General features: G+C 38.6%; 1 long non-coding RNA gene across 1 annotated transcript in view; it reads right to left on the bottom strand.

The window, feature by feature from the left end:
* LOC106036254 (uncharacterized) overlaps nt 1–21,813 on the bottom strand; it is a 272,871-nt gene that overhangs the window by 126,438 nt on the left and 124,620 nt on the right. Inside the window, exon 10 of the long non-coding RNA XR_010833503.1 lies at nt 17,775–17,932. This is a non-coding gene — a long non-coding RNA (uncharacterized lncRNA). The remainder of the gene's footprint in view (nt 1–17,774; nt 17,933–21,813) is intronic.

The following is a 21,813-nucleotide window of genomic DNA, read 5'->3' as shown; positions in this document are numbered from 1 at the left end:
TATGACTGTGGGCATATGAAGCTGGGACGTGAGCTCAAGCAGTGAGAAAGCAGTTGTCAAGGTTTAAATCTAGAGAAGTTTCCAATAAGCAGCTAAAGCTCAGGGTGCTCAAATCTGACCCCAACTCTAATAAGTGTGGTTTAAGAATTGCTACAACTCAGTTACTTTTTTTGCCCACCATTATTCACACCTCATTCTCCCAGACCAAAAGTCACCAAGATCAGAAAGTTTTATTGAATAGGTATATACATTTCACCTAAACAAAGTTTCCAAAATCTCTGATGCTTAAAAAATCTAGACATAAAACACTTCTGAGGAGTGAGGAATTACATTTTGTTTTTTTTTTTTTTTTTTTATAAATCAAGTTAACTATTTCCTCCACTTTACCAACTTTCACAAGGCTCAAAACATCTCCAGAATTTTGAGTATTCAGTTTTCTTTTGGATTTCCCATTTCCCTACAAGCATACCCTATCCTGCACAGAAAAGGAATCAAGGATGGACATATGCCAGGCTAAACTCTCAAAATATCTTATTGTGGGTTTTTTCCTCCTCATTTCAAGATTCATGACTACATTTGAAAACCACAGATATGCAAAAAAAATGATGATTCTTGGTATGAAACAGCATATTCAGGTTCATTTTTAACCTAAAGGAGTTCAAACCTGGTGCTGAGATTTGGCACAAAGGGATGTGATACGTAATATACTGAAGTAGCAAAGAATTTCAGTAAGAGAGGAGACAGGTAGAGAAGAAGCTCACATATTCCCTGAGATCATTAAAAACCTCTTAGCAGAGGACAGAGTGTTTCACTGGGTACAGAAAGTAAACTCAAGTCTCGGATTCAGCAGCAGAGTTAAGCTTTAACTGAATAATGAGTTCCAACAGAGATGATGATAAAGGCCACTAAATCTAGAGACACCTACTGCACCAAAACTCAGTCCTTTGCCAAAAATTCCAGCTAGGTTATTGATTCAGTGAGAGTGCAATTTTTAAAGGAAATTAAATCCTCCTGGAGAAGGACAGTTCCAAAACTGGTAGATGAAGATTGTGAGGGGGAATTGAACACTAGAAAAAGAGCATGTATCCACCCTGAACAGAAGGGATAGCACATTGCTGCCTGAAAGATAAAGAAAGGAAAAAAAGCATTTTGTTTGACGTTAGCTGAGACACAATGAAATAAGCGTGCTTTCATCAACGAAGAACTTGAAGGACACGTGTATACATTATTCAGAAGAACACCTTTCCTCCCTCACCCTCAACAAAACTGAGGTCTCCACTCACACCAGTTTTATTAATCGAGATCTTGTTGGCTGACAAGAGGAATCTACCAGCTTGACCCCCCTCCCCAGCCCTGGGCACAGCCCTAGGTACATTTGTTCTGCTGGTAAGACAGGATGAGGATTTCCCCCCAGTAACTCTCCAGCTGAGCCAGCTGGAGGCCTCCCATGGCAGGAAGTCAATTTATAGACTTCTGACACACAGCAGCTGCTGTTGAAAGCTCCCCACAGCTTTTGAAGCCACATTGACCAGCCTGCTTCCACTGGCTCCCTATTTTAACAGCATCTTGAAAAACAGAAATTTATGCCCAAGGGTTCAGAGACTTTCAGGGCTTTCTCTTTTCTACATCAGATTCCGGTGACAGTCTACAAGCAGACAAACACCTCAGTGCATTTGTTTGGTTCTTGCACATTGTACCGCTCCCAATTGGCGCCTACATCCAAGCTCTGTGCTCTGTTACAGAAGTTTAATAGTTGTGCTAAAGGCAATGCTTCACAGCTAAATGTTACTTGGGGCAGTGGAACTGAGGGAGGAATGTAGAAAGCAAATAGTGGGAAATTTCTATATAGGCTTTTATAACTGTCACAAAACCAGAAAGGTTTGAACTGCTGCTTAAAGCCATTATTTTCGGAGCAGGCTGATAGTTAGCATGAAAGGAAGTTGGGATTTGGCCCATTCAATAGTTCTAAAACTAGCCCATGTTGTCTCCTACTTTGAAATAGACCCATATATCAGTAAGAGACTGCTTCCCATCCATATATTTTACTGCTGTTTTCAATTTGTTTTTTTTTTTCCTCCTGTGTGGCATTTCCACCAGTACCCATTGCATTACATTTTCAATGGTATCCTGCCTACCACGTTATTTCTTTTGGAACACAAGGATACAAAAAAGAGGAATTTCAAGAAGTTCTGACGGCCTCTTTCAGTTCTGCAAAAGTCAGAAAGATTTTATCAGCTGGCATTTTTCATTATTCCCCTCCCAAGAAACAGCTGCTTTTCCCCCCTCTGCTGGCATCCTGCCAGAAGAACAAAGATGCCTAGTTAACAGAACTGTCAATAATCCATAGGCTTCAACCTGATAAAGTCATCAGGGAGGCTATTATTGAATTGGGTCCTAAGAATAGTGATAAATAATTGTGATTGCTCTACCAGGTAAATGAAAAGGAAATCTCTGAAATAATTTATGTCAAATTTGCAGAACTGTGAACGTCGACTGAGGCCTCCAACATCAAATTCTATCAGCCTTAAAGACTCAAACCTGCACCATGTGGAGCAGAAATTTTCCATGCAGGCATTCTCCATTGGGGTTGCTAATCTCTGTCATGGTCAATGTGCAGATTAGATGAGAATATTCTCTTTCTCTAGCTCTTTAAATGCCACATTTTTGCCTCAGTAACATACTAATTCTGGCTAACTTCTTCGGAAAGCACCTTTTCAGTAAAACTCTGGTGAGAGACAAAGAGGACGCATCAACAAAACACATCAAGCAATTGCTTGCAGATTGACTTAATCTTCTCAATACATCTAAAAGTCCAGCATGGTGAGGCATACATCATTACACTTTATCAGAGAAACAGACAGCTAAAATTTCCAGCACCTGAAGCTTTCAAAGGAATACCTACATATTTTGCAGGTACAAGTCTCTAGGAAATACATCAGAGTAAGCCTAAATGTATAGTTGGATACTGCATGCTGGAAGCTTCTGGATGCCGGATGCTGTAGACACAATTTCTTGCTCTTCCAGAAAGACAGTAAAGTCCCTCCAAAACCTTCTGTGATCTTTTCTCTACAAACATCTCTATCTTATCCACAGAGCCTCCATTTTTCTCTTTCCTAGTCTTCTAAGTCAGCTAAACTTTCTCCATCATTGCCTTTGTTCCCTTCATCCTCCACTTCTTTTCAAACCAATTCTTACTTAGGACCAAGTGACTTTTCCTGGCTCTGGTAGTACTAAGCTGCTGTAAGAAAGAACATTTCTCTATCACCTGCTTCGACTTCAGCCTACTCATCCATGAAACAAAGTACATGACTTGCCCACCAGTCACAGTCTCCAGTGCTTTGGGATGCAATTTGTTCACAGTACTTATATTGGTATTTAGGGAGGATGGGATATAATAAATTACAACTTCCTCACTGCAAACTAAAGATCTCATTTTCCTGGCATCTAGCAACCCAGCAGTATCTTTGTTGACAACCTGCCAAGATCTTTGCAGGTTCTCAGCAAATCTGTTAGTCTCTGCTAGGGCCAGCTGCTGTCTACAACCCTCACATATTCCGAGCTTCATTCGATTTGACACACCCCTCAATGTATTACGTGCTTCTGACCTCAGGGATAATCAGATGGAAAGATACTTCTGTTGACCATAGCAGAAGCCTTACCTCATGAGCCCTGAAATTCAATTTGTATAGTACCACAATGGGTGAGAAGAGATCGGGTCAGAAGAATGAAGGGATTTTCATCCAAGCCTTCTCAAAGATTCAGGCTTGGCATTGTGTCCAGAGACATTTATCCCACCCTCCCAAAGAAACAGATGAAATTGCAGAAGCTGATAAGATTTGAACGGTTACCAATTTTCAAAAAACACTTCAGATTTGTCAGCATTCCAGTTCTGATCCATCACAGACTGCGACATGTTCACATGATTCAGCATTGCTTCGTGAGATGTTTAATATCATACACATCAAGAGTTTGGGTTTCGTTGTGGGTTTTTTTTTTGTTTGTTTGTTCTGTTTTTTAAAACTGTGGAAAGGTCAAAATAGTTTTTCTTCATTGGACAGCTAGGCTGCTTTTGCTTTTTATACACATAGCATGAAAGTGTGCTAAAACTCCAGTCAGTCTGACAGAAAGAGGTGACCATGAGGCTATGTGGTATTCACAAAGTATGCTACAAACGTACCTACCAACTCAGGCTCTGGCATTGAAAGAGGGAAGAAAAAAACAAACACTCAAACCCCAGATCATTCAAACATATATAGCAGACTTCATTTGTGAGAAGGCACGTGGTAAGAAACAATACTTCCACAACTAGGTGAAAACTGAGCAGGACTTCAAGGGTCAGTATGGTGGATTTACACACCTAAGCTAACAGGGCAGCATCTAAGTTCTTTATTGGAACTAGCCCAAAAGACCACACTCTGCAGAAATCATAAATGTAAGAACAGGAATTTTGTGACCACTTACAAGCTCAAAAGAAAGAAAATTATTCCCAACAGGCTATGTTCTTTTTCCCTTAGAAGTAGTAGGGGAAAAGACACAACCATCACTCATATGCAGAGGAAGAGAAACAGACACCCAACACATAGAAATCAGGTGCACACATGCTCTCTAGCCATCACCAATGATACCCCGATACTCCAAACTTGCTATGGTCCCACAAGCTCAAGTTTGTGGGAAATAGGTGTGTAGCTGGTGCTGGGATCCAGCTTTAAGATGGCCTATTTGTGGCCTTTGAGGCAGCATTTGGCTTCAAGCTATCACTTGCCTGCTCTTTTAAACTAAGCTAATTCGAGTACAAAGCCATACGCTGGAAGTTTTCCACTCCTTGCTTTCCAGGCCCAGATCAGACCCCTGCATGCCATCCTTTCTAGCAACCAGGTTTTGGCAGCTCTACCTTACCCTCTGGTTATTGTTGTATTGTGAGCATATGAAAAATGAAGGAAGCCATAAGGATAGCAACTGAAGGAAAGCAGAGAGGGCTGGGTTAGTGCCTTGGGGGGATATTATGAAGGTGTTTGTTGTGAGATGGTCTTTGGATGTTCTGGTTTAACGGCTCTGTGTGTGTGGGTGCTACGTGATGGTGAGGTTGCTATTACTACTGCTTGTTATTTATAGAAAAGCAACCACACACTCCTGCCTAACTTGTCAGCACTTAAAGCTGCATACAGACAGCACCTTCCTTCAGGCAAGGTCTTCCACCTTAGGTTTAATTCAATTTTATTTTAAAGTTTAAGCAAACATTCAGAATAGTAATAATGCTTCACCACAATCTTTTGGCATTCACACATTTCTCTGCTTCTCATCACTTTTAGTCTTTTTCCTCCATTTTCTCTCATGCCATTTTCTCCCTAAAACCCAACCTAGGTATGAAGAGTAGTTATCCTATAGTTTATTGAGCAGACAACTACCACGTAAGAATCTCGGAAGAGACCATCACAAAAGCTGTATTCAGATAATCTCTCTGGATCTTCTGCCTTATGTATTTAACACCTTTTTTCTAAAGCAGTATATTTAGTGATACAAAATACATTATTAGTGATACTACCAGTAACATCATATAACCTTAATGCGTGGCATAACAAACTACACATCAATACTTGGTTAGCATCAGCTCTTGAGCCGTGCCATCTAAGTGCACCCTGTAGGTCTGATGACATCATGTGTGCTAAATACCAACTGAACTCCAAACCTCTGTTCAGATGACTGAACAACCCCATGACACACTATACAGGTACCAAAGGGCATGCTCAGTCAACCCACAAACCTTTACTAACATGATTTCCCCTTCAATACATATTAGCTCCAGATAGATAACATTTGTCTCATGAGAGAAATGGACAAGTCTCATGAGAGAAATGGACAAGGCGAGGCAACTAAGAGGAAAAGACTGTACATTTTTTTCGTGCTGCCACATTGATATCACAACAGCAAATGCAGAAGAATTTTTAACCTGAAAAAGTCAGGTGCGCAACGGTAGTATTACTTCTGCAAAAGAATGCGCATTGTCACTAGAAAGTGTTTCAGCTGTAATGGTATATCTTGCATTAAGCATTCCACTTGATTATATTTTATAATTGTCTAAGAAATAGATTGTTTCTTCATAGTTATAATCCCTTCCTAAGTGAGAAAGCTCTAAAGACCTCTCTAAGGCAAAACAAATATACCCAAAGAGTAACACGTTCACGCATGTTTTCATCGAGTTCTGAAGTTCTGCATCTTGAAACATCAGGATGGAAGCTCTTAAAAGAATGCTGTTGAACAGGTCTAATAATTGTCTAAAATAAATTTTACAGTATGGAGAGAGAGTTAATCCAGAAGACTGATCCTTCCACTTCTTGACTAGATAAATACTAAGTCCAGTAACATCACTGAAGTCTAGCCGTATCAGCATTCACATAGCTATTTAATAGGATATGCATATGCATTTTTACTCAAAATTTGTTTCCATTACTTTGGGATAATATCTTTAAAAAATTAATGTGCTGTAAATACTGCTCTACAGCTAGAGGATAATTCAGATTTTCATAGTTCAGGAAGCCTTCATATACAGCAGCTCTTAATTTTTCTGGGCAATTCTGCAGCTCTTAATCACATGTACATCACTTGCCACCCTGAAGGATGCACCGAGTCTTAGCACAGGTACACACACCAGCAGAAGGGACATGACTATTCAGATCGTCTCATTTGTTGGATTGATGATTTGATCCCTAGCTACTGTTTTCCAATTTGTCTTTTACAATGCTCACACTTCTCTACTGACCAGATACAACAGACAGGTGCTTAGATATCTATAGGCACTAAATTTATTCAACATTTTATTAAGGGAGTCAAATTAGTAACTGAGATTAGGGAATAGAATAATATTCCATACAAGAGACTCCCAGCTCATGTAAACATATTACATGCTGTGTGTTGCTAGCAATATTGCCAAGTAAAATTCTTTTTTAAAGTTTAGCCCAGAGAAAAAAAAAATTTTAGACCAGGAAAAGAATATCTGATATTGTGTTTTTATATATGTGAAGATCCCTCTTCTGGGAAAGCATCAACCATAGCAACATTTTCTCCATGTCTCTAGCACACATTTCTATCAAACATTTAAGCACATGTATTTTGTTACTTTACTCGTTGGGTGAAGTCCTGGACTCATTTTTGTCCATGAGATATGACAGTTTGTGTTGGACCGTAATTTCTCTATTTGATTCAGTGATGTTCATGTATGAAATTTACTCAATATGTTCAAATATACCTTGGATCAGGTTTCAGAAGAACAGTCTATATGAATATCCTTGTGTATCCAGACACCCTGGGCTCTGATCCAATCAGAATGAAAATGCTCAAGTTTCAGATCAATTGTTCCAAAGATTTTTTTAAGCATATTAGGAGGATGTCAGTCACACTAATTTAAGTCACACTGCTGTGCAAAAGAAATTGTTCAAAAAACTCATGCTCTTTCTCAATCACTAAGTATTATAAAGTAATCTAGCGTAACAAATTCAGAAAATACCAAACCCATAACTATACAAAGTGAAATGTAGTGTTGATAAGGTGTTTTAATTAGAATTTAAAGCTCATTTTGCAGTTACTCAGACATTTTCATCTTTAGCCACCAAGTATTGAAAATAAGAGATTTGCTGCATACATTACTTAATAGGTCACACAATGAAATTACAAATATAGATACAAGGGAGAATCCCCTACTCAATGAAAAAATCAAGCTTAGAATAAAAAACTATGGAATGGAACTGGCTGGAAAGCTTTCAACAAAATAGGGACTTCTCTGCCCTATTCTCCTGCCTCCCCCTCAACAAATTAGAACACTGGAGGCAAAACTTTTCAGAGGAAAAGATTACTTGGGAAAAAATCATTCCATTTGAAATGAAACAAATAATAACTGTGGATGTGGTTTACCTTGACCTCAGTAAGGCTTTTGACACCGTTTCCCACAACATTCTCCTCAAGAAACTGGCTGCTCGTGGCTTGGACTGGCGTACGCTTTGTTGGGTTAGAAACTGGCTGGATAGCCGGGCCCAGAGAGTTGTGGTGAATGGAGTCAAATCTGGTTGGAGGCCGGTCACTAGTGGAGTCCCCCAGGGCTCGGTACTGGGGCCGGTCCTCTTTAATATCTTTATCGATGACCTGGATGAGGGGTCGAGTGCACCCTCAGTAAGTTTGCAGATGACACCAAGCTAAGTGCGTGTGTCGATCTGCTCGAGGGCAGGAAGGCTCTGCAGGAGGATCTGGATAGGCTGGAGCGATGGGCTGAGGCCAACTGTATGAAGTTCAACAAGGCCAAGTGCCGGGTCCTGCACCTGGGGCGCAACAACCCCAAGCAGAGCTACAGGCTGGCAGATGAGTGGCTGGAAAGCTGCCTGGCCGAGAAGGACCTGGGAGTATTGGTTGATAGTCGGCTGAATATGAGCCAGCAGTGTGCCCAGGTGGCCAAGAAGGCCAACAGCATCCTGGCCTGTATAAGAAGCAGCGTGGCCAGCAGGGCTAGGGAAGTGATTGTGCCCCTGTACTCGGCTCTGGTGAGGCCGCACCTCGAGTACTGTGTTCAGTTTTGGGCCCCTCGCTACAGGAAGGACATGGACTTGCTCGAGCGAGTCCAGAGAAGGGCAACGAAGCTGGTGAGGGGTCTGGAGAACAAGTCTTACGAGGGGCAGCTGAGGGAGCTGGGCTTGTTCAGCCTGGAGAAGAGGAGGCTCAGGGGCGACCTTTTCGCTCTCTACAGTTACCTTAAAGGAGGCTGTAGAGAGGTGGGGGTTGGTCTGTTCTCCCACGTGCCTGGTGACAGGACGAGGGGGAATGGGCGAAAGTTGCAACAGGGGAGTTTTAGGTTGGATGTTAGGAAGTACTTCTTTACTGAAAGGGTTATTAAGCATTGGAACGGGCTGCCCAGGGAGGTGGTGGAGTCACCATCCCTGGAGGTCTTTAAAAGACGTTTAGATGTAGAGCTTAGCGATATGGTTTAGTGGAGTGCTTAGTGTTAGGTCGGAGGTTGGACTCGATCTTGAGGTCTCTTCCAACCTAGAAATCTGTGATACTGTGATAACCTTTTCCCACTGAATATACTTAAAGGCAAATAGTAGGTACTATTATTTGTTCTAATAGATTAAAGTAAAAATGAAATGTTTTCACCAAGTTTCTTGAACTACTTGAAGTCCATTTCTTTAGGGTGAGTAAGAAAGGAGGAGTAAGATCTTTAGTTCAAGACAGCTTAAGATACTGGGTTTTACTCCATTTTAGTAAAAAAATATGCCATTTTAAAGCTATCTTATCCTTTAAATTATATATTTTTTTTAAATTGTATTTCCAGTGAATAAGTTAAGACATCTTTAAAGTGTTGGGTAAATTAATTCAGATTAAACTCAGACCAAAGCCAAATCAAACTTTGGTTTATTTTTTTTTGTTTTTTTCTTTTCCACTTCTTACTTCCAGGTTTTCAAAGGGCTCGAACTAAAACAACAAGAAATAAAATCTTAAGTGGGTTTGAACTCACCCAACTCTAGATAATACAAGCAACCATATATGCCTACTCCTTCCAAACTTCCTTCCTGTGATCAAGAAAGTTTCTGGAAAGTTCAGGTCAATTTCAAACCATTACTTGAACTGAAATAAAAATAAATAATAATAATAATAAAAAAAAACAGGATGCTATGAGGTAGAATGTAATTACAATGTCCATCCTCTTAAAGGCATATCATTTACCAATGATATACACATTTATCTATTTGCACATTTCAGAATCATGTGCAAGGTGAAATCATATTGAAATATTGTCTCAGAAAAAGAGCATAAACAGTCCAGGTAAGTGAAAAGACAAAATTTTCCTTACTTTAATATTTTGTTTTGAATCTTAATATAACATTGGTAGTAGAATCCAAGTTTCACACTGTCAGAAACAAGAAATCAAAGCAATCATTGAAGAGCCTGCTGTGACTTGGAATGAGACTAGCATAGGAAATCTCATCTGGGGAAATATGATAGTTTGGTCTTGTAAAAACCAATTGGAGAAACCCATATGACAAAGGTGAGAACGTGCATGACATGAAAGAAAATTTCTTCACCTTCCTTTTTGCTCTGTCCTCCCAACTGTACAAATAAGAAGTAATTTAATAGGAAAATTATTTTCACTCTTTCCTATTTTGTTCCAAAAAATATGAAAAGCATTTTTCCCAACTGTTTCCTACTCCTTAGTTTGCTCCATACACCCTTCTTGCTTCCTGGTATGAAAAAGGATTGAAAGTGAGAAAAGGAAAAGTGACTGGACATAGGAAAGACTTTCTTCCTTGATGGATAGCTGATGGCTTTCAGTTTAAAAGACTGCATAAATAGAAGGAAAAATTATTTCACAAGATACTATTTAGTAGGAAGGGAATCTTGCAACAATCAAAAGCATTTCGGATTGGTGTTTCAAAATGGTATACTTTCTTCAAAAATATTCCATAAACAAAACATCAGCTTTTACACTGGCTGCAAAAGTTGTTTGGTTTTGGCATTTTGCTGTCCCTGGGAAGTGCTAGTCATATGCGCAGTCAGTCAGTCCCTGCACCTGCTTCCCACCACAATTCCCAGCTGCTGCAGTGAACAGAACAAGAGAATTCCCAAATTCAGCCACTCAATGACCCTGTTTCTTGACATTCAAGGATAAAATGCATTCACCTTTTATGAGCTGGCACAAAGCCTGTGCACTATTAAAATCTCACTTCAGTCTGTTAGGATTTTTTAAAGTAGTCTTCTGGACCTTTCCTTAGATGCAATTTCTCTTCCCCAGAGTTCCTGTACCCCTGTACCAAGTAGCTGTACAAACTAATAGGAAGATTTCATTTGAACATTCATCAGAACATTACTGACCACTCTACAGTCACTCCAGCTGTGCAACTGTTAAATATGGTAACAAAATACTGAAAACACCTCGGTCAGCATACCTTTGGGGCTTTGAGCACTGGCACGCATCTTTCTTTCCAATTTTCTTCCTTTTGCATCTTTAAAAGCCAGTGAGGGATTTTTGTCAAAGTGTGTCAGTGGCAAAATCAGGGCACCAGCTTGTTAAATAAACTATCAACCCCCAAGGCATTCCAGAAAAAGGAGAGATTTCTCATACATATATCTTTTGCGAGTTAAGGTTTATTTAGGTTTTGAATCCCTTAAGGCTAGCGTAAAACATGTAAAGCAGAAGCCAGTAAGAGAAATATTTTACTCCTATTGCTTACTGAGAAAGAACAAGGCTTTTGAAACAGATCAAAATGCCACATTCATTATTAGACAAGGAAGTCTAATGTTGTTTAAACCTTCTTCTTTATTTAACTTTAGTTGCATTCATTTGTATCTATTTTTAAAAGGTAGCTTAACTTCCATATAAACAAGATATTTGGAGAGCAATGGCTTTCAAGGCTCACACTAACAGGAACATCCAAATGAAAGGGAATTTTTACACCACCCCCCCCCTTTTTTTTTTTCATTTAAGAATGCACAGGTGTTGCTCAAAAATAGCCTAAGCAGTATAGCTAAATGCAACTGACCTGGGAGAGAAAAAGATGAACAGAGTGAATTAATTTTTGTTGGAAACATGTACAGTCACACATACTAGAAGTTTTACTTGATCATTCATACCTAGATACATGCATATATATAAATAATTGATATTAATTTTTCATATGAATACACAGCCTTTCAGGAGGATGCAAAGCAACCTAACACCAGAAACCTTTCCCTGTTTCAGATTTGGTTAAAAAAATAACACATTAATGGAATGGCTGGCTGAAGTTCACAAAGCTTGAAAACAGCTCTGGACCTGTTTTCAAGAATTCATAGCTTTTCATTGCCATTAGAGAATGGATCTGAAGTTGCCTGAAGTTGGAGGGTATTCAGAGCCAGGATGGAGAGATAAGAGAGGCAAAGATAGGCTACAGTTCTAGAAATGAGCATTACTAAGTTGAAAAGCACCTGGATCCTGGTTGCATGTAATAGCTCCTCTCTAAATAAATGGAAGATTAGAACAGATTACTGAAACACAGGTCTATTTGAAAAGCACACATCAGGTGATTTGGATTAATGCATTCTTTGACTATTCAGGTAAAATTCACTGGGGAAAAATTAAAGTCCCATTGTGACCTCCAGCAGAATAGCCACATCTCTTATCATGTTTATTGGAAGTTAATAGTGACCACTGCAAACAGGTGAGAAAGTTTACTATCCCATGATCAGGAAAACAATACTTTTTCCATTTTGCCATGAATAAAGCAAGTTGGTGCTCGTGCAAATCTGGTGTTATTAAAAAAGTGTGCAGAACACAAACGCTTCTTGTGTACAAACTCAAGAAAGGAAAGAAAACTCATATCTATTTAAATTAATTTCCTTATTGAGGAACACCAAGCTTTTCCAGAAGTCTCCCCAGTTGCTCTTGCAATCACTGACTAGCTCTAGACCGCATTACCTTGTGAAAAACAGAAAGAAGCTTTTTATAAAGTTCACCACAATTTGTTACTGCTCAGCAGGAACCTAATCTGGACTTCTTGCAGTGCTGTAACCCAATTTAATTTCTCTGTCAGACTGCCTGATGGATGTGTCTATAGAGTTTTTAAAAGGGAGATAAAATTCTTTACTACTTAAAGCAGAAAGTAGTTTTCATTTCATTTGCTATCCAGGGGTTCAGACATCACCTACTCAGCAGGACTTCACTAATTCAGTTCTCTATTTCTTGAGCCATGTGTCTAAGTTTTATTCATTTTAAATGAAAATAGAGAAATAAAACAAACAAAAACCTTGCATAGGTGAGGTTCTGATTCACAAGCACAGGCACTCTGGAAATTGCAGCCTGTACTGTTCAGTATTTTATCCCTTCATTTTAACTCCCAGTAATACTGACCCGAACACTAGCCAAAGAGCTAGTATTTAGCCAGGCTGCACGATGTCTCTGCATGCGACATGAGCCAAGAGGCGCTGGGGAATTGACACGTGCCACTTGCACAGGGGAGGGAGAACTTCATGGCCCTCAGCCACAAGCAAACCAGAAACCCTGCAGAAGTCAATATAACCCTCAGGGAGAGCAGAAATAGCACCATCTTCTTTCAAAGGAAGTAAACAGTAAACCTGTGAGCCAAATCTCATGGATTAATGAGTACTTGTTCTAGAAGATTCCCTGAAAAGGCACACATACACTCCAAGTGTTCCAAATATACACCCCTATGTAAGGGTGCTATAAATACTTTGGCTCTCATTGCTGTCATTATTAAACTTGGAAAAGTGCAACCACACCTATAGCCAAATGGGAAATCCCCTCTGAAAATATATTAAGGCATTTTGATAACAATAGGGTTATGATTATTTTTCCATCTGTGTCAATATCTGTGTTTTCATAAGGTTAGATGCAAGTAACAACATACTGTGAAATGACATTGTGCTATTATTTAAAACTGAGCATTTCCAATTTGCATCATAAATCAACCTTTTAGAGTTATAAAACAAATTTTAGAATTGAACTTCTGAAAATTCGATAGATCAAGTAAATTTTGATGATGAATTTATCAATGATGCCTTCAGCAGCATTCCTCTTGAGTAACAGAATCTGACAGAGAGACAAAATAATCTGGATACAAACATTTTATGTATGAAGTATCATACGTCGATTTTTATCCACCACTAATTCCAAGGCACCCTGAGCAGAGGTGTATTCTCCAGAGAAGGCAAGAAAAAGAGTATCAATGTTGTGTAAGAGTCATTTTAGGGTAGTTGAAGTTTTAGAATACTTTTAGAGACCAGAGAAAGCAACTGCCTTCACCAGATAGAAAAATAAACAGTCAGGGACACTGAAATAAGAGCAAATTTATCATCAATACATTGCTTAGTAAGAAGTTCCTAAGCAATGACAAAGAGGACCCAAATGCAGAGGTAATGTGAGCAACAGCCTCCTGACAAGAGGGTTCTACGCCACCTGCACATGCTATAAAATCTTGTTTGGGAGGGCAGCAAGTCAAGTTATTGTAATCACACCCAGAAAGTCATTAAACACATTATTCTAGCATTAATCCACTACTATCCCAGCACTACAGATCAAAAAGAGTAATGACAAAATACCAGCTGAACAAGTGTAATTATTTCTCAAAGCACATTACTAGAAGATATAATGCTTTCAGAATCATCTGGTCACAACTATAAAGCAGAAGGTCAGATTGCAAATAATATAAAGGCATTTTCCTTCACCATTCTTACATGTATTTTTTACTTCTTGAAGATTACCCAGCCCTTTAACTATTTTCTCGGAAGCCCTTCAAACACTATGTGACAGGATGTGAGATCCACATACATTTTACTTTTCTTTATCAAGTTATCTGCAGTACAAGTCCTATAATAAAAGTATAAATTGTCTGATGTGAGTTTACCTCAACATAGCAAATAAGAGGATGTTAGTAAAGACTGTACCCTGTATGTAAAGGAAAGTCATATATACCATTTAAAGCTAGCTGAGCTTCTGTTAGGCTAGATGAGTGCCCAGAAAGTTCTGTTTTGTTACACAGAAAAGAAATGTGGAGGGACAAAAGACACCCACATGGAGCTAGTGGAAAGATACCGCATAACATGAGAAATATCAGTCTTACATACTAAAACAGTGAACAACTGACACCACGTGATGTCTGTAGACACTATCTCCCCCTGCCAGCTTGACACATTGATTACAAGTCCATATCATGCCTAAATGCTCTATCAACCTTTTGTCAGTTTAAAAAAAAATACATGACAATTTTTAAAACCACTTCCAAAAATAAGTGGATTGCTTCATGAAATTAACCCTTTTCCCAAAGGCTCAGATATTCACTTAATGCTAGAGCAAAGGAGATGAAGCCTTCAGCAGGAATCTAAAATCAAGGATAAAATCATAAATCAATGTTCTGCTCCTTTCCTGTTCCCCTAATCCAGCACCAGTCTAATAGCAATACCAAAATTGAATGCACATCAAAGCCAGGGGACTTCTGTTGTTTTCTTTTTATCTGTGTGGATGCGAAACAAAAGTGAGCTTGCCTTTGTCAGATTTGAGCCTAGACTTCTAAGTCTCGGAAATATAACCCATGACTTTGTGTGTTATTTTACTAAAAGTGGTACTCCTAATGGGTCAGTGAAAAGAATCCAGATGGCTTCACAGAGTGTCACATCAGATGATGCTATTCCACAGTTTTAGATCAACTAAAATATCTTTGCGAAAAGCATAAAGTAGGCAATGGATAGTTTAAATAAATAAATCTATCAGACTTATTTCAAAAAACAAGGAATTGCCTTCTGGAATGGGAACTTTTTCAGAAGCCAAAGTTATAGGTACTGCATATAGAAGTCACGATTACATGATTTAAAGTCCAAAAATAATCACATGTACATAGGAACACACATTAAAAAATTAACATATTTACTTGGAAATCCTCTGAAAACATATGCTTAATGTGGAAAAGATCTTGAAAACTGTGTGGCAGATACTCTGGTTTTCATTCCAATGCCAGATCTTTCCACAAGTTGAGCTCTTGCTGTAAAAGCAAGTAGTATTCAGTCTTTATGGTGACATCTCAGTGTCTCCAACAGTATATCTGAACATAAGAGGAACACATAACTGTTAAAAAGACTTCAATGCCCTTCATATTTGCTTTTCATGAAGATATTGAAGACACAGAATCCAGCCTATTAACAGCTGGATAACCTTCCAAACTTCTCTTAGGAGACAGAAATGACACCAAAAAGATGGTTAGGTCATTAGATTCATTACTTTAGAGATGTTGCAAAAATGGAAAGACAATCAATTTAAGCAGCTCAATAAAGTTTGACCAGCAACGAAGACTAAAATAACTATGAGAAGACTGTAGTTGCAGAAAACAAACTGCACTGATTAAGGTATTAAAAGTAGAAGTTTCTTTTTTCCTCAATACCCAAGAGCAAAACACATTTAAAACTAAAGGCAAAATGACACTATGTGATAGCAATTTCTCAGTTCTCTAGAGTAAACTTAATTAGGTATGCGTAACTTTTAGTTCTGCTCATAACACTCATCATTCCCCCAACCTAGCACTCTGTGTATTGTTTTTATTTCTGTGATTTCTACAATACTTTGTTCTCCACACCTAATGGAGATTCCCTCTCCAGTAAGCCAATCTTGCTGTTTCTCATCCTCTCAATCTCTCTAAAATGTACATCTCCAAGCACATCACCTCAGTGTCAGCAGAAATTGCACTTCGATAATTCCCATCTTTATTACATCTCTGTCCCAATCCTGAATTCGTTTAGCTTTCCTCATTTAGGTAGATGGGACTCATTACAGTACAGGACGCATGTCCTGCATGAAGCGGGACTATGGGAACAGCTCTTCATTCAGAGATGGTGGTATTTCAGTACAAGCTTGCATTTCATTTCTAGGTAGGAGTGACCAATAAAATATAATTTTAACTAAAAAGAAATCTTGCTCATTAGAATACATTTAATCTGAAGTGAGAATGCCCACACACAGAACTGCATGAAGTGAAGGGATGAATTAAAACCCATTTCATTACTTTAGTTCACTAAAATATTAACAAATGCTCACTTTAGAACAATACTGCGTACATTTACAATGTTATAAACACAGTCCTTGCCACCAAAAACATTATAAAAAGCCTGTAACTTTCTCAAAATTTAATTAATTTTGCTATCAGATTTCATAAGTATCTGCAAAGTTGCATTCAGTAAGAGATAAAGCAAAGTATGCTATTTTTTACATTTATTTCAGAAGCTAAGAATTTTAACCAATTATCATAATGTACTTAGAGCTTAGGTGCAGTAACTATATTTAAGAAAAACATACTAATTCAGTAATAGGAGCGTACAGAAGCAGGTTTCTGAAAATAATGAACATACGTTAATTCAAAACCATCAGCATGAACGTAATACTTCTAATCTTTTTCACATTAGAAGTCCAATTTAGAAAATGTAGCAAGATTATACTTTTTGTGGCTGGTTATTCTACAGTTAACACCAAATCCATATTTTGCTTTTGCAATGCCAAGAGTTAGCATAAGAAAAAGCTAGGTTACAAATTACTCTAACAGCAGGGTTTTACAACAGATGAACATGGGAGTCATTTATAATGCATTTTCTGCTATTAAAAAAACAAATAAACATTTACAGTCTATGCTAATTAACTTTACTGCTGAATTAGTAGTATTTCTGACTGTTCTTAAATAGAAGAAATATTGCAAGGATGGCAGTAAAGTCAAACACTGCAGTGCAGAAAATGTCAATACCTTTTAAAACCCCTCTTGTCCAAAAGCTCTGTATCCCCTGGAAGACTTCTTAAGACCTGCATATCTGTGCTCAGCATCAAAATCCTCCACAACATATGAACGTGTGACAGAAGTTTATAAGAAGGACACTTATATCAGGAAAAAAAGTGACCACAGCAGCTTAGTAGCCCTGCCTCACCAACGTACAGCATTCGTTCTCCAGATTTAGCAAGTTTTCTCCTGGTGCAAGGCTAAGTGAATGTAGCTAAATACAGGGCATGTTCTGACAGCTCATTTCTCCATGAAAATGGAAACTCAGCTTGGACAGGACTACAGTCTTCATGAATTGTCACAAAACTCATGAAGTACTTACATGCTGTTACGAATAAACACCTCACTAGTGGTTTTATTTGTTTTATATTGTGGTTTTTTTTTTAAACACCTTGTCTTGCTGCTGTAGCGCTCCATGGCAAGTGTTAGAGTACAAAACATATCCAATTAGTTTTCATGGAAAAAAAGCTATAACAAATGTTTTGGTCCTACCTTTACTGAAGTCAATGGTACTTTAGGATCGAGCCTGTGTGAAAGCTGAAAAGCATGTGACAGCAAAATCTTTAAGAACCATCGGAAAGATCCTTTCCCTCATCTTGCTAGAAGAATTTAACAAGGTCTGGACTGTGCTCAGCATATAGAAAGAGTACCTGTCAAAAGGAAGAGAAAAACATATTGTTTACTGAATTTACAGTCTAGTAATATTTTCTAGATTGTAGTCTCTACCTCTTGACAGAGGTCCCAGTTCATTTAAAAAATTCTTAGTTACCTCTTAACTCTATCATATAATCGAAAATGTTATTAAATGCCTCATCAAATGACTCTTTCCCACTATGTAGACATAAGTCCGGCCAAAGAGTTAATTTAAAATACGAAAGAAAACAGTTTACAATATAGCCATGACTGGTAACTTTATCTGGCAGGAATCCAACACCAAAATCTCTTCACCCTATTTTATATTTGGTTTTTATATATTCGTTTTTATTTTTTTGTTTTAAAGACATCCAGTCAATGTCCTCTCACACCTCCGTATTTTTGTTGTGCTACAAGTCAGAATTAGATGCTAATGCAGACGAACAAACAGCACTGCTAAATGCCATACCATAAAAGCATTCCAGGACAGAACTCCGTGCATTTTCTTTACAAAAAAATTAATACAACAGTTCCTCTCCTTTAAAAGTTCTCTAATTTATTTTTTCAAATACATTTTTTCCAAAATGAGTGCCACAAAATATTTTAATTTTTTTTTTCTCTAAATGAAGAAAAACATTTTTCTGAGTGGATAATTCTGGAAGTACCATTTCATGAGTACTGAAGACAGCAAGAGACCTCATCACAGCTTCAGAACTTTGGAGTCAACCTCTTGCTTGCCTCTTTTCTGCTCAGTTTCTTTCGCGCTTCAGAGCAAAAGATGTTGTATTAAGCTCCAATATTAAAGTCTGTTCCCTTTAGATCCAATATGATGTTTCCAGGCAGAAAACCACAAGTTTTGAGAGCTTAAGTGGGGCTTCAGGCCTTGTACCAGCCTTAAACACATGGATGAAGGGCTTCAGAACTGCAGCTATACTCATATTGTATCTATCCTTGCAAACGTTAACAGAGGAGAAGCGTGCTTCTAACCAGATATGTTGCTATCACCAACACAAATACATTGCATTAAATACATACAAATGTGAGCCCATGGGAGCATATTTGTATAGGACCATCTCCAAATTATATATATTGAGCGTTTTAGTCATTTGACTGCAACATACACTGCCTGAAGAGGACACCTCCGATTAAAGGAGGGACACAACTGACACTGTTAGATTGTACAGTGGAATACTAGGAGAAAATGAAACAGGGTATGTTACTATGATCTTATTTCTGAGCTCAGCATGGTTTTAAGTCAATGCAACTAAATCAGCATGTGCTGCATGTCTTGGTTTTGGCTAGGATAGAGTTAATTTTCCTCCTAGAAGCTGGTATGGTGCTGTGCTTTAGATTTAGGATGGTTATAATATTGATAACATGCTGAGGTTTTAATAGTTGCAGAACAGTGCTTACACTAAGCCGAGGACTTTTCAGCTTCTCACACTGCCCCACCAGTGAGGAGGCTGGGGGTGCACAGGGAGCTGAGAAGGGAACAGAACTAGGACAGCTGACCCAAACTGGCCAAAGGGATATTCCATACCATATGGCAATATGTTGAACAATTAATATGGGGTGGCTGGCTGGGGTGGGTGGGATCACTGCTTGGGGATGGAATGGGCATCAGTCAGTGGGTGGTGAGCAACTGCATTGTACATCACTTGTTTCATATGCATTATTATTATTACTATCATCATTATTCTTTCTTTTCTAGCCTATTCATGTCCATGTGCCTAGAACGCTGGTATACTGGAACACCCTATGGCCCACATGCTAACATGAAGATAGAATTGCTTGTACCAGTCAGGTCAGGGTTGCAGTTCTACAGCTGTAGATCCTGACTTTGCTGCAAGGAAGCTAATCAACCTTTTAACTATAGTTAAACCAGAGGCAGATGGGTGACCATACAAGTGACAGAGATATTCAAAATGCCCACAGTAAGCTGGCACAGATCGTTCTTTCTAGGAGATGGTAATCAATGCAAATCTATGCATTAGTCATGAGGTGTTTTAATTCCAATAATAAACATTCTGTGATTGATGAATTTTTCACAGCTGTTGTCTATATAGCTGTTTAATTAAAGCATGCTGGCAGAGGCTGTTAATTCTTCATCAAGTTGCCAACTCCAGTGCATTCCTCTTTCTGCAAGGGAGGATGACAGTTGCCAGAGTGACTTGGGCGGCTGGTCAGGGGACCTGACATTTGGCTTAAGATCAACGTGTTAGATGACAAGCCAAATTCCATCAGCTTCCTAAAAATACTAGCAGAGTGATAAACAGAAAGTGCTTTAATTGCTGGTGCTACTGTCTTTGCTTTTCTGTTACAGAAGGGCACTGGATCTAACTACACAGAACGCCTACTTCATGATACTATTATTCCCAGAGAAAGGGAGAGCCAGCCAACCCTAATCTACCAGGAAGGAAACAAGATCAGCTGCCCTGGGGTGGGAGACTGCCCAAGGTTCTGGCATTTAAGTATTCAACCTTCTAAATCCACATATTCATCCTTCCAAATCTCCCTCACTTGAATATTCCAGGAGGGAAAGGGAATCCCTATCTTAGCTAAGTATCATGTGATACATGCTCAGCAGGGGGGTCTTAGACATGGAAATCCCCAAACGGATACAAAATAGGGGCAGCCAACACTATTCCCACATTGAAGTATCTAAGACCGGACTCAAAGAATTACATCGAGAGGTCAGCAGGATGATTTTCATTCACCCTGTGCCTGCATCAAAAGCCCCAGCTGATATGTCAGTTGTGGATACAGCTCCTGTGCCACAGGTCTCCCTCCACTTAAAGCTGGGACTTGCAGACTTATTCTACATATGCCACCACATAATTTTTAAATGCAGTCAAGTTCATCCATGTTCACACTGGTCACATACAGATGGAGCAACCGGACATCTAGAACATTGACCTAAAGTAGAAGACACCTTTTATGTTCAGAGCAGATAGTTGAAAAGTTTCCTGTCATTAACTTTGGTTTTGCTTTATAGGTGTTGATACAGACTCTAAACTCTTTACAATAAAAAGAGGTTCAGATTTGAGTCACCAAACTGGGTCCCTGAAACCAGTCAAAATTCTTGCGACAAAAAATAAATTGAATCTGCAATTTCATTGAAACTGCAGGGAAAAGTTACATTTCCAGTAGCATGACCTTTGATACCAAAGGGCATGTTCACATTCATCCTTTCATAATTAATCACATTGAAATGTTTGAAAAATTGAACTGCATCTGTTTAATACTGAACCATTTCTAGCTTTTAAATGGAGTGTTTAAATACCAATTCAATACTACGAAGTTTTTAATCTCAATTAGAGCTGCAAAAAGCATCTAAACTTTTTCCACTTAAATTTCTTGTCATACATGCTTTCAACAGGAAAATTGTTTAGCAAATTGATTTGTTGCTCATTGAGTCATGCCAACATACAGAGAAATACCTTTTCTAAAGAGCACTATTTTGGCACAAGAGAAAAGTGTGAACATCTGAACTATTGAGAACATTTGAAACACCACCAGTTCAGTAAAAACAGCTCTGAAGAGTAAAGGCACATACAAAAATCAAACTGTTAAAGCAAACCTAGGTAAACTAGTAACGGACTGATGTAATTTGCTCTGAGCCTCCATAAGACATTCTGCATCCCTCACCAGACTGATGTTCCAGTATGGAAAGTCTACAAAAGCCAGCCTGCTGTATTGAGTATTTTTTCCTCCTCCATCATCATTTTCCTGATCAGGCAATAATCTGCTACTTCCAGAGGCAAGAATCCCTGTTCTACTCAATTGCTAAAGCACTCCACCCCCCAACCAAAGTGAAATTACCCTACAACTGTGTACTTTCCTTCACACAAAACAGCGCTACTGCCTCATGAATGGGTAAATGCTGTGTAAATGATCA

This window comes from Anser cygnoides, chromosome 9 (assembly GCF_040182565.1).
Source record: "Anser cygnoides isolate HZ-2024a breed goose chromosome 9, Taihu_goose_T2T_genome, whole genome shotgun sequence".
NCBI classification, from domain to species: domain Eukaryota; kingdom Metazoa; phylum Chordata; class Aves; order Anseriformes; family Anatidae; genus Anser; species Anser cygnoides.
The sequence above is the reverse complement of the archived record's forward strand: the minus strand, read 5'-3'. Positions and strand labels throughout refer to the sequence as shown.